Below are 10,418 nucleotides of genomic sequence, written 5' to 3'. Positions count from 1 at the left end.
TATTGTAAATGTGGATACAGTTCCACTATTCCTCCTCCATGCCACGATATAGTGTTATTAGTATGAGCAGTTATAAATCCATTGCCATCCTTACTCTAACTTAAATTTTTTTATATTTAAATTTATTATTAATATCAGTAAAAATTTACACAGGCTTTGGATTTCCATTCATTCATTGTTGCTTAGCTCCAGTTCTGTATTCTCTTTGTTACTGTAGAGCAATTCAATTTATTTTTGTATATTGATCTTGTATCCTGCCACTTTGCTGAATTAGTCATCTATGTCCAGTAGTTTTCTTGTTGAGCCTTTAGGGTTTTCTAAGTAAACTATCATATCATCTGCATAGAGAGATAATTTTATCTCCTCTGCCAATGTGGGCACCTCTTATTTCCTTCTCTTGCCTTATTACTATCACTAAGACTTCCAATACAATATTGAATTGGAGAGGTGTTAGTGGGCATCCTTGCCTAGTTCCTGTTCTCAACGGGAATACCTTTGATCTCTCTCCATTAAGAACAATGTTGGCTCTTGGGTTTGTGTGTATACTATTTACTATGTTGAAGAAATTCCCCTCTAATCCTATTTTGTTGAGTGTTTTAATCAGGAAAAAGTGTTGGGTTTTAGCAAAGGCCTTTTCTACATCAATTGATAAGATCATGTGGTTCTTATTCTTTGCTTTGTTAATGTGATGAATTACATAGATTGCATCTATGTTAATGAGAGATATTGACCTATAGTTTTCTATTTTTGTGGTATCTTTACCTGGGTTTGGTATCAAGGATATGTTTGTTTCATAGAATGAGTCTGGAAGAATTCCATCTTTTTCTATTTTCTGAAATAGTTTATGTTGGATTGGTGACAGTTCTTCTCTGAATGTTTGATAAAATTCACTTGTAAAGCCCTCTGGTCCAGGATATTTTTTGGCTGGAAGTTGTTATAATACCTTTTCAATTTCTTCTTTTGTAATGGGTCTGTTCAGGTGGCCAATTTTGATTGGTGTCAGTTTAGGTAGGCTGTAAATTTCTAAGTATTTGTCCATTTCTTCTAGGTTTTCATATTTGTTTGAGTATAATTTTTCATAATATTGCAATGTTAGCCTTTTTATTTTAGTTGGTTCTGTTGTGACATTGCCCATTTCATCTCTAATTCAGATTATTTGTGTCTTTTCCTTCTTTTCTTTTGTTAGTTTTGCTAATGGTTTGTTGGTTTTATTGACCTTTTCAAAAAACCAACTCCTTGTTTTGTTGATGGTTTCAATTGTTTTTCTGTTTTCTATTTCATTTATTTCTGCTCTAATTTTTATAATTTCAGGTTTTGTAGAAGTTGTCGGGTTTTCTTGATGTTCTTTTTCCATTTGTTGGAAATGTTGGGTTAGAGAGTCAATGGTCATTTTTTCCTGCCTTTTGATATGTTTGCTTATTGCTATAAATTGACCTCTTATTACTACTCTGGATGTTTCCCAGAGGTTTTGGTAAATGGTGTTTTCATTGTCATTTGTTTCAAGGAATTTTTTATTTCATTTTTTTTCTTTCTTCTAGTAAATGGTATTTTTTTTCTATTGCCAATTTTTTGAGAAAGTGCCATACTACCTTTCATAATGGTTTACCATTTTACATTCCTAGCAGTACTGAATAAGGGTTACAATATCTCCACAACCTCAGCAGCACTTTTCGTTTGCTATTCTGTTGAACTTTGCTATTATTACTGGGATGAGATAAAGAAGAATTGATGGCTTTTAGTTGTGGTGCTGGAGAAGAGGATTGAGCATACCATGGACTGCCAAGAGAACTAACAGATCGGTCTTGGAGAGGGTGAAACCAAGCTGCTACTTGGAGGCAAGGATTTTGAAGCTCTATCTCACATACATAGCTCAGGCATTTGGCAAGGAGAGACTAGTCTATGAAGAAGGATATCATGCTTGGAAGGGTGGAAGGACAGTACAAGAGGGGAAGATTCCAGATGAGATGGATTGACACAGTAGCTGGAATAATGGGGGTTAGTGTGTCAAAGACAGTGAGATTGGCTTAGGATAGAGCAGGGTTCAGAGCTATTGTGCATAAGAGTTGCTATGACTCGTACTCAAGTGAATAGCACATAACAACTGAACAGAAATACTAAATAAGTCATTACCTGTTCCCCTTATTCAAATTTCATTGTTCAAATCTCCAGCAATACAAGACTATAGCTTTATTATTATTATTCCTTTTCATTCAATCACTTATATATACTTTGTTTGATAACATCAGTTACTATAGTACAATGTCATTGCTTACTTCTTATTATTAAAACCTCTGCAAACCTTCCCTTTCCCTTTACTCTATCAATTCATTCACTAATTTCTGCTCCTTTACCTTTCCCTGCCAGGGCTAATCCTCCAGAGGGGACAACTCTCCACATTGACATAGATTTTGAAAGAAGTGGAGTAATTAAAATGTTTCCTGAATATTCTTATATATACTAGCTAAAATGCTTATAAAACCATAACACAGGGATCCAATTTCACATTCATAGTGGAGTCAGAAAAATACAGGCAATCATAAGGGGGGGAAACATCCTTATTTAATATATCTACCTCTTTATTTTCAATTATTGGAGGGCAACATATTCTGAAGAAAAGTATATTGACAAGATAGCAATATCTTTAACATTCTTTTTTTTCTTTCCTCTTTTACATATTACGGCTGCTTCATGTGTCTCATTCTAGAGGCTACTCCTCCCAAAATTATCTAATAGATGTAAATAAGAACGAAGAACCCATACTCACATTCAACATTACAAAATCAATCTGACACAGGTGATCCATCTCAGAATGTAGAGCAGGAAAATAGACATAGCAATATAACAGTATAGGATCTTACTTTTCTAGCAAGACCAGATAAAGGTGGAAGCTGTCTTTATCTGGTCTAAGGCTAAATGTATGCCTGTAGCTTGAGGAGGGAATGTCAGAGAGGCTTTTCTTTTCTTTCCTGATAGTAGTACCACTTAAAACTGCTCCCTAAAACTCAAGACCTGGCTTAATAGTTTCCATATTGCCATCTTCATCTCTTTATTCCTAAAAGTGTAGATGGCAGAATTCAGAAATGGTGTAACAATTACAGCTAAAATGGCAAGGAATTTGTCCACTGACACTGTGAGAAATGGCCACAGATACACAAAGATGCAAGGACCAAAAAAATAAGATTACCACAGCAACATGTGCTGACAGTGTAGAGAGGGCCTTCGACAAGTCACCTGAAGAATGGTGCCAAACAGTGACCATGATGAAAATGTAGGAGATGATCAGAATGAAAAAAGTGCCCAGGGAGATGAGCCCACTGTTGGCAGTGACAATGAACTCCAATCTGTAGGTGTCTGCACAGGCAAGTCTGATAAACCGAGGAAGATCACAGTAAAAGCTGTCCAATTCATTGGAGCCACAGAATGACAAATTTACAACAAATACTAGTTGGATCAATGAGTGGATGATTCCAATGGTCCAGGCAGTCACTAAGAGGGAAATACAAGTCCTGAAGTTCATGATGGTCAGGTAGTGGAGAGGTCTGCATATAGCAACATATCTGTCAAGGGCCATGAATATGAGCAGGACCATCTCAGTTCCTCCAATAAGATGAATGAAGAACATCTGAGCAATACAGCCCTCGAAAGAGATTACTTTCTGCTCCCTGAAAAGATCAGCAATCATCTTTGGAGCTACACTGGATGAAAGCCACATGTCAATGAAGGAGAGGTTGGCCAGTAAGAAGTACATGGGGGAGTGCAAGTGGGAATCAGTTATCACTGTGAGCACAATGAGCAGGTTTCCTGAAATACATGCTACATAGAATACAGAGACAACGAGGAAGAGAACAAGTTGTATTTCCAAGGAACTGGTGAGTCCCACCAGCAAAAATTCAGACACCACTGAGCGATTTCCTTCTGTCAGGGTCTTGGTCATTTTGGACTTGAAATTTACCTAAAAGAAGAGAATAAATAAGAAATCTAAATTATTAGCTATATCAGCAAGTGTTCCATTTAAAAAGCAGGTCCTCTACAGGAATTTGCTACAGAGATTTTGTCCTTATGAAAGCATGGATATTCATTCAATGGTATTAAAATTCTGGTGTCTTGGTATCTGATGCTATGACTTTAAATCCACTGGACAATCAGAAGCAATCAGGAGGATAAATCAGATACAAAGGGGGAAATTAAGAATAAACTGGAACTCACTAGAAAGAGCTGGAGTGCACAAGGATGAATCGAAACTTATACAAGTTCATTGCCTCTGACCTTGACACAAAAACAAAGCAAACACACTGCAGCCAAGCTGGTTCATCTCCCATTGGGTTTCTGAGGCTGCAAATCTTAAGGAGATAAGAAAGACCAACTTTCTGTCTTGCAATTGCTAGTGCGTTCAAACCACCAGAGACATGCAGTCTTTGAATTGGCAGTGCACTCACTACTGACTAAGCCGCCAGAGTTTCCTTAATAGTGTGAGTGTATTGCAGAATTTGAGGCCCTTCATCAAGGATCAGAATTGCATACACATTGAATAGGTTGGAGAACAGGCACAGCCCTGATGTATATTTTATTTATAAGCCATGTGGTCTTTCCTTTCTCTGTTCTAAGAACATCTTGTCTACGGATAGGTTTTAAATGCGTATAAATTAAGTGTTCTGGGATTATCATTCTTATCAGTGTTAGCCATAATTTAATATGTTCCACATGCAAAAGCTTTTGCATAGTACATAAAGAAAGAACCATCTGACTTCAGCAATGATATCCCTGGTGTCACGGACTTGAACTTCTGGCAGTTCTCTGTCAATGTACTGTTCCAGCTGGTTTTTCATCTCTTTGATAATAGTATGCTTACATATGACATTAATATTGTTCTATAATTTCTGCATTCAATTAGATCACCTTTCTTGGGGAAACAAATACGGATCTCATCCAGTCAGTTGGCCAGGTAGGTATCTTTCAAATGTCCTGACAAAGACTTGTCAGCATATCTGTTTGTTATAAGGTATCGATTGTTTAATTTAATTTCATCGATTTCTGGGGACTTATTTTTACCAATGCCTACAGTGCTTCTTGAACTTCTTTCCCTTCCTTGGGAACGTTACCATATGCTACTTTCTGAAATTATTCTGTGTTAACCAATACATTTTGGTATTGTGACTCTATGTATTCATTTTTCATCTTTAGAACCTGCCTTCATCAATTATGATTTCACCCATAGCATCTGTCAGTATTACAACTTGATGCTGGAAGTTGCTTTTTCAATTATTTAAACTTGAGAAATGCTGAGCAAGTTCTTCCTCTTTAATTCGCCAACTCCAGTTCTTTGAGCATTTTGTTAAAACATTTTGCTTTGTCTTAGTGAGCTGCCCTTTGCAATCTTCCCTTCATCTCTTTTACTTCAGCATTTCTCCCCTTTGTTTTGGTTTCTAACATTCTAGTTCAATTTTTAGAGTTTCTTCTGACATCCATTTTGTTCTTTTCTTTCTCCTCTATCTCTGTAATGACCTTTTACTCTCCATGAATGATATCTTTGATATCATCCCACAGCTCATCTGGTCTTCAAACATTAGTGTTCAATGCCTCAAGCATTTCTCTTTTTTTCTTTTTAATTGCGATTTTAATGAAAGTTTATAGAGAACTTGAATTTCCCTTCACTCATTGTTGCACATTTTCCTCCCTGACACCCCCCCATCCCAGTTTACTTTTCTCTTTGGAAAAAAACCCTCTTTAATTGTTGTACAATTCCTGGGCCCCCCTCCCCAAGTCCACTTTACTATGCAGCTCTTATTCTGGATTGTTGTCACACAAATAATACCTAATCATATATTCCTTTTAAGCAGTTCTTTCCCTCATCTGTTTCAATGCAGTGTTCATTGTTTATTCTTTCTTTTATTATTTTCCTCCCAACCCCCTATGTCAGTCCTGTTTTATAACAGTGGCATTATGCATCATTTGTCCTTTTGTGATTGGAGATATTTCACTCAGCATAATGACCTCCAGGGTCACCCATTTTGTATATTTTATGAGTTCTTTGTTTTTTCAGTACTGCATAGTATTCCATTGTGTGGCTTCTCTATCCATTCCTTTGTTGATGGACACTTGAGTTGTTTCTATCTCTTTGCTATTGTGAATAATGCATCAATAAACATGGGTATGCATATATCCATTTGAGTATCAGTTTCTTTGGGGTATATTCCCAGTAGTGGAATTGCTGGGTCAAATGGTATTTCTATTTGCAACTTTTTGAGAAAGTGCCATACTGCCTTCCATAGTGGCTGCACCAACAATGAATAAGTGTTCCAGTTTCTCCACAACCATGCCAGAATTTGTTGTTTGCTGTTCTGTGGGATTTTGCTAGTCTTACTGGGGTGAAACAATATATCATAATTGTTTTGATTTGCATCTAGCTCTCTCTTAGAGCTAGGGATTTTGAACATTTCTTCATGTGTTTGTTGGCCATCTGAATGTCTTCTTTAGTGAAGTGTCTGTTCGTAACCTGTGCCCATTTTGCAGTTGGGGTTATCTACCTTTATATTGTGGTGGTGTCAAATATTTAAGATGATTTTTAAGTTCGACAGACTCAAGGTCTTATTTTGGTTTATGTGGACTTGTTCTAATTTTCAATATGCATGGTAAGCAAATCATGCGAGAGGTTGGACTTTAAGAAGTAGAATTCTGCTGGATCTGAAGAAATTTTATCAACAACCTGCATTATGCATATGACACAAATCAATTTGTTGCAAGTGAGAAGGGCTTGAAACACTTCCTACAGAAGATAAAAAGACTTCAGTCTTCAATATGGGTTATATCTCAAAATCAAGAAGTCAAAATCTTCACCAGTGAGTTGATAGGTAATATGATAGGCTGAGAAAAGATTGACATTGTCAACTATTTCATCTTACCTGGACCAAAAAATCAACACCCTCAGTACTAGCAGTCAAAAAATCAAGACATAACAACGAAAGGGTTTTTCTTTTTCTTTTCAAGGAGAGGATTGAATTGGGGAGGAGGGGATGGGCAGGGAGAAAAGTGCAACAATGAATGACTGGAAATCCTAAGTCTCTGTAAACTTTCATTTAAATTAATAAAAAACGTAAAAAAAATCAAAAGACATATTGCATTGGAAAAATCTACTGCTAGAGACCACTGCAAAGTACTAAGGACAAGTGATGTCAGTTTAAAGACTAAGGTGCACATGATTCAGATCATGGATTTTTCCATGTATATTTCCTTTACATCTGAGATCTGGAAATGAATAAAGATGACAAAAGAAAAATCACTACTTTATAGTTGGAGAAGAGTACTGAATATTCCATAGGTTGCCAAAAGAACATATAAATATGTCTCTGAGAAAGTGCAGCCAGAATTCTCCTTAAAGGCAAGCATGGTGAAGCTTTGTCTCACGTACTTGGGATACATTGTTAGGAGGGGCTATTCTTTAGAAAGAGACATCATGCTTGGAAACATGGAAGGGGAGGGCGGGGAATGAAGACCTTCAATGAGACAGGTTGACACAACTACTGCAGCAATAGACTTAAGTGTGTCAAAGATAATGAAGATGGTACTGGTTAGGACAGGGTTCAGATGTGTTGTTCATAGGGTCACTATGAGCCACTGGACAGGACCTAAAAACAACATGAAGGATCTAAACGTACACACTTAGTCCAGGAGTTAAAGCAGCTACAGAAGACTCTTTTTTTTTTCTCTTTGAGATATAAATAGGCCTCTTCAATTTTATTAGTCACTGGCCTTAGAGCCATTTACATTTAGCATAGAATTAGTGATAGTCAAGAGTCCTCTTTCTTTACTGTTGTCTTTTTTTTTTTTTCTTAGAAGACTCTTAAGGAAGGTGGGGCAGTTATAGAGCCTTCCACCAATGTGATAATCCAGCAAATAAACAATATGCATAAACTACAAAATTGTCAGGTACCTAATCTACATTATAAAGTTTTTTAAAACCATGTAATCCCCTCACATATTAGTTTCCTATGTGCATTGTGTGAGTTCCAATCATGTGATCATTTAATTGGCGAGGTTATTTGAAAAAAAAAAAAAATGGAATGTCTTCGGACATTTATCCTAACCTGAAATCCACAGAGAAGGGAATTCATGAAAATGTAGCTTAATTTACAAAAAGGAGTTCCACATGAAAAAGTAAATGTGCAAATTTTATAAACTATTATTATTATATCTTTATACTCAGTCAATGCATGGCCATATTAGTACTTCTGGTATCTTATCCATTAAATTGTTTTGACAAAGGTCTATTTGGACCTATTGTCCAAATTATTCTCAACCATAAAAGTCTCTCATTATCACTGACTCTATGTAAAATTTTACCATGGTATGTACTCTGGCATAAAAATTAGTTCAAGCAAGACTCTCATTAGAGTTGTAACTTATTGTTATTGGTAGGTGCCACCAAGTCAAGTACGACTGATAAGAACCCTGTGCACAATAGATCTGGACCCTGTCCTCACCATCTCTGACACATTTAAACCCATTGCTGCAGTTATTGTGTCAATCAACTTGGTTGAGGGTCTTCCTCTGTTTCACCAGCTCTCCACACTTTCCATCTTGAAATACAATGTTGTGAGCAACAGGTTAATATCCACATACATACAAGGAAGTCTAGTTTACAACACTATCATTCAAATATATGTCATGGTATTTTCAATCACTCGCTGTACATCTGAAAACTGAACAAGAAACAAGGATGGCATAAGAAGAACTGATGCCTTTGAAATGTGGTATTGAAGAAGAATAGTGAATATCTCATGCACTGCCAAAAGAACAAACAGATATATCTTGGGGAAAGTACAGAATGCTTCTTGGATGGAAGGATGGCAAAATTTGTCTCACATACTTTGGACATGTTGACAAGGAGAGGGTATTGACCTAAGTAGGACGAAATTGTTGATAGTTTCAACCTTTTCTCCTTTTCAACCTTTTCTCTTTCCTTTTTTTAAAATTTTCTACTAGTTTATTTGCAAACTTTGAATACATTGTTTTCAAGAACAAACTACTTTCCATTTCCCACACCCATCAAATTGTACAACCCGATGATTCATACTCCACTCCTCCCTCTGCTTCCAACCTGCCCTACCCCTCTTGGATCCTTATACTCATTCTACAATAATGTTTATCCTTGTGGGACTGGGTTAATTCATTCAGCTTACTGTTCTCCAGTCCCTCCTAAGTTAGGTAATAATTCACAAAATCATTTCTCCTGCGTGCTGCATAGTATCCCATCATGTAAATGTACCATAATTTCTCAATCCATTTGTTTGTAGTTGAACATTGGGTTGTTTCCATGCTCTTGCAATGGTGAATAATGCTGCTATAAACATTATTGTATAAATCTCAGTTTGTGCCTCAGTTCTCATTTTATCAGAGTATATTCCAAGTAGAGGAATAGCTAGGTCAAATGGAATTTCTATGTTCAGCTTTTTGAGGAAGCGCCAAACTGCCTTCCAGAATGGTTGCATTGATGTGTCAAATAAGAGAATGGTTGCCCCTGGTGGATAGTGTTTGGTGGATCTCCCCAATTAAAACAAACTTGGAAGCAGGCGTGGCATCCACTTCCATAATAGCTTGCCTCTGGAAACCCTATGAGCCTGGAGAAAGGATGAAAGTTATACAAGTGTCCAGGTCTTTTGTTCATAGGGTCATTATGAGTCTCCTACAACTCGACGGCACTTAACAACAGCAGCAACATAGGGGTGGGGTGGCCTAGTGACAAGAAGCTGCACTGCAATCCTGAAGGCACATGATTCAAATACACCAGCTATTCCACAGGAGAAGGATGAGCAATCTCCTGCTGTGTGATTAATTGCCTCTAACAACTCAACAGCTATGGGTCGATTCCCATTCGACAGTACACAACAACAACAACATAGGGGTAGAGGATTAGAGAGCATCAGAGAGCTGGGCAATAACTAAGGATGATAGGAGGATGATCAATGTCTTTGTGTTGTGGTGCTGGAGAAGAGTGTTAAACATACCGTGGAAACGTGTCTGTCCTGGAGAGGGTGAAACAAGGCTGCTCCTTGGAGGCAAGGATTTTGAAGCTCCGTCTCACTTCCTTTGGTCATGTGTCCTTGAAGAAAGACATCATGCTTGGAAGGGTAAAGGGACAGGACAGGAGAGAAAAACCTAGGATGAGATAGATTTGACTTGGTAAGTGGAGAAATAGGATTAGGTTTGTTAGAAATTATGAGATTGGCTCAGAGCAGGGCAGGGTTCAGAGGTATTGTACATAGGGTCACAATGAGTCACAGGTGACTTGATGGCAGATAACAACAACAGAAATAGAGGAGAACATCCAAGTACCTAGTTTTTGTTCTATTTTGCAAATTCTACCTGAATTACATACCATTTACTTGGAATGGGACCTCTTATGCAATCTTAGGCAATTGCTT

At 37.2% G+C, this 10,418-nt stretch overlaps 1 pseudogene; it reads right to left on the bottom strand.

The window, feature by feature from the left end:
* Positions 1 to 2,982: 2,982 nt before the first annotated feature.
* On the bottom strand, positions 2,983 to 3,934 carry LOC102847271 (annotated as a pseudogene).
* Between the last annotated feature and the right edge of the window lie 6,484 nt (positions 3,935 to 10,418).

This window comes from Elephantulus edwardii, unplaced genomic scaffold, assembly GCF_000299155.1.
Source record: "Elephantulus edwardii isolate Elephantulus edwardi_28Jun2011 unplaced genomic scaffold, EleEdw1.0 scaffold00026, whole genome shotgun sequence".
Taxonomy (NCBI): domain Eukaryota; kingdom Metazoa; phylum Chordata; class Mammalia; order Macroscelidea; family Macroscelididae; genus Elephantulus; species Elephantulus edwardii.
Note: the sequence above shows the minus strand (reverse complement) of the source record. Positions and strands in the feature narration are given on the sequence as shown.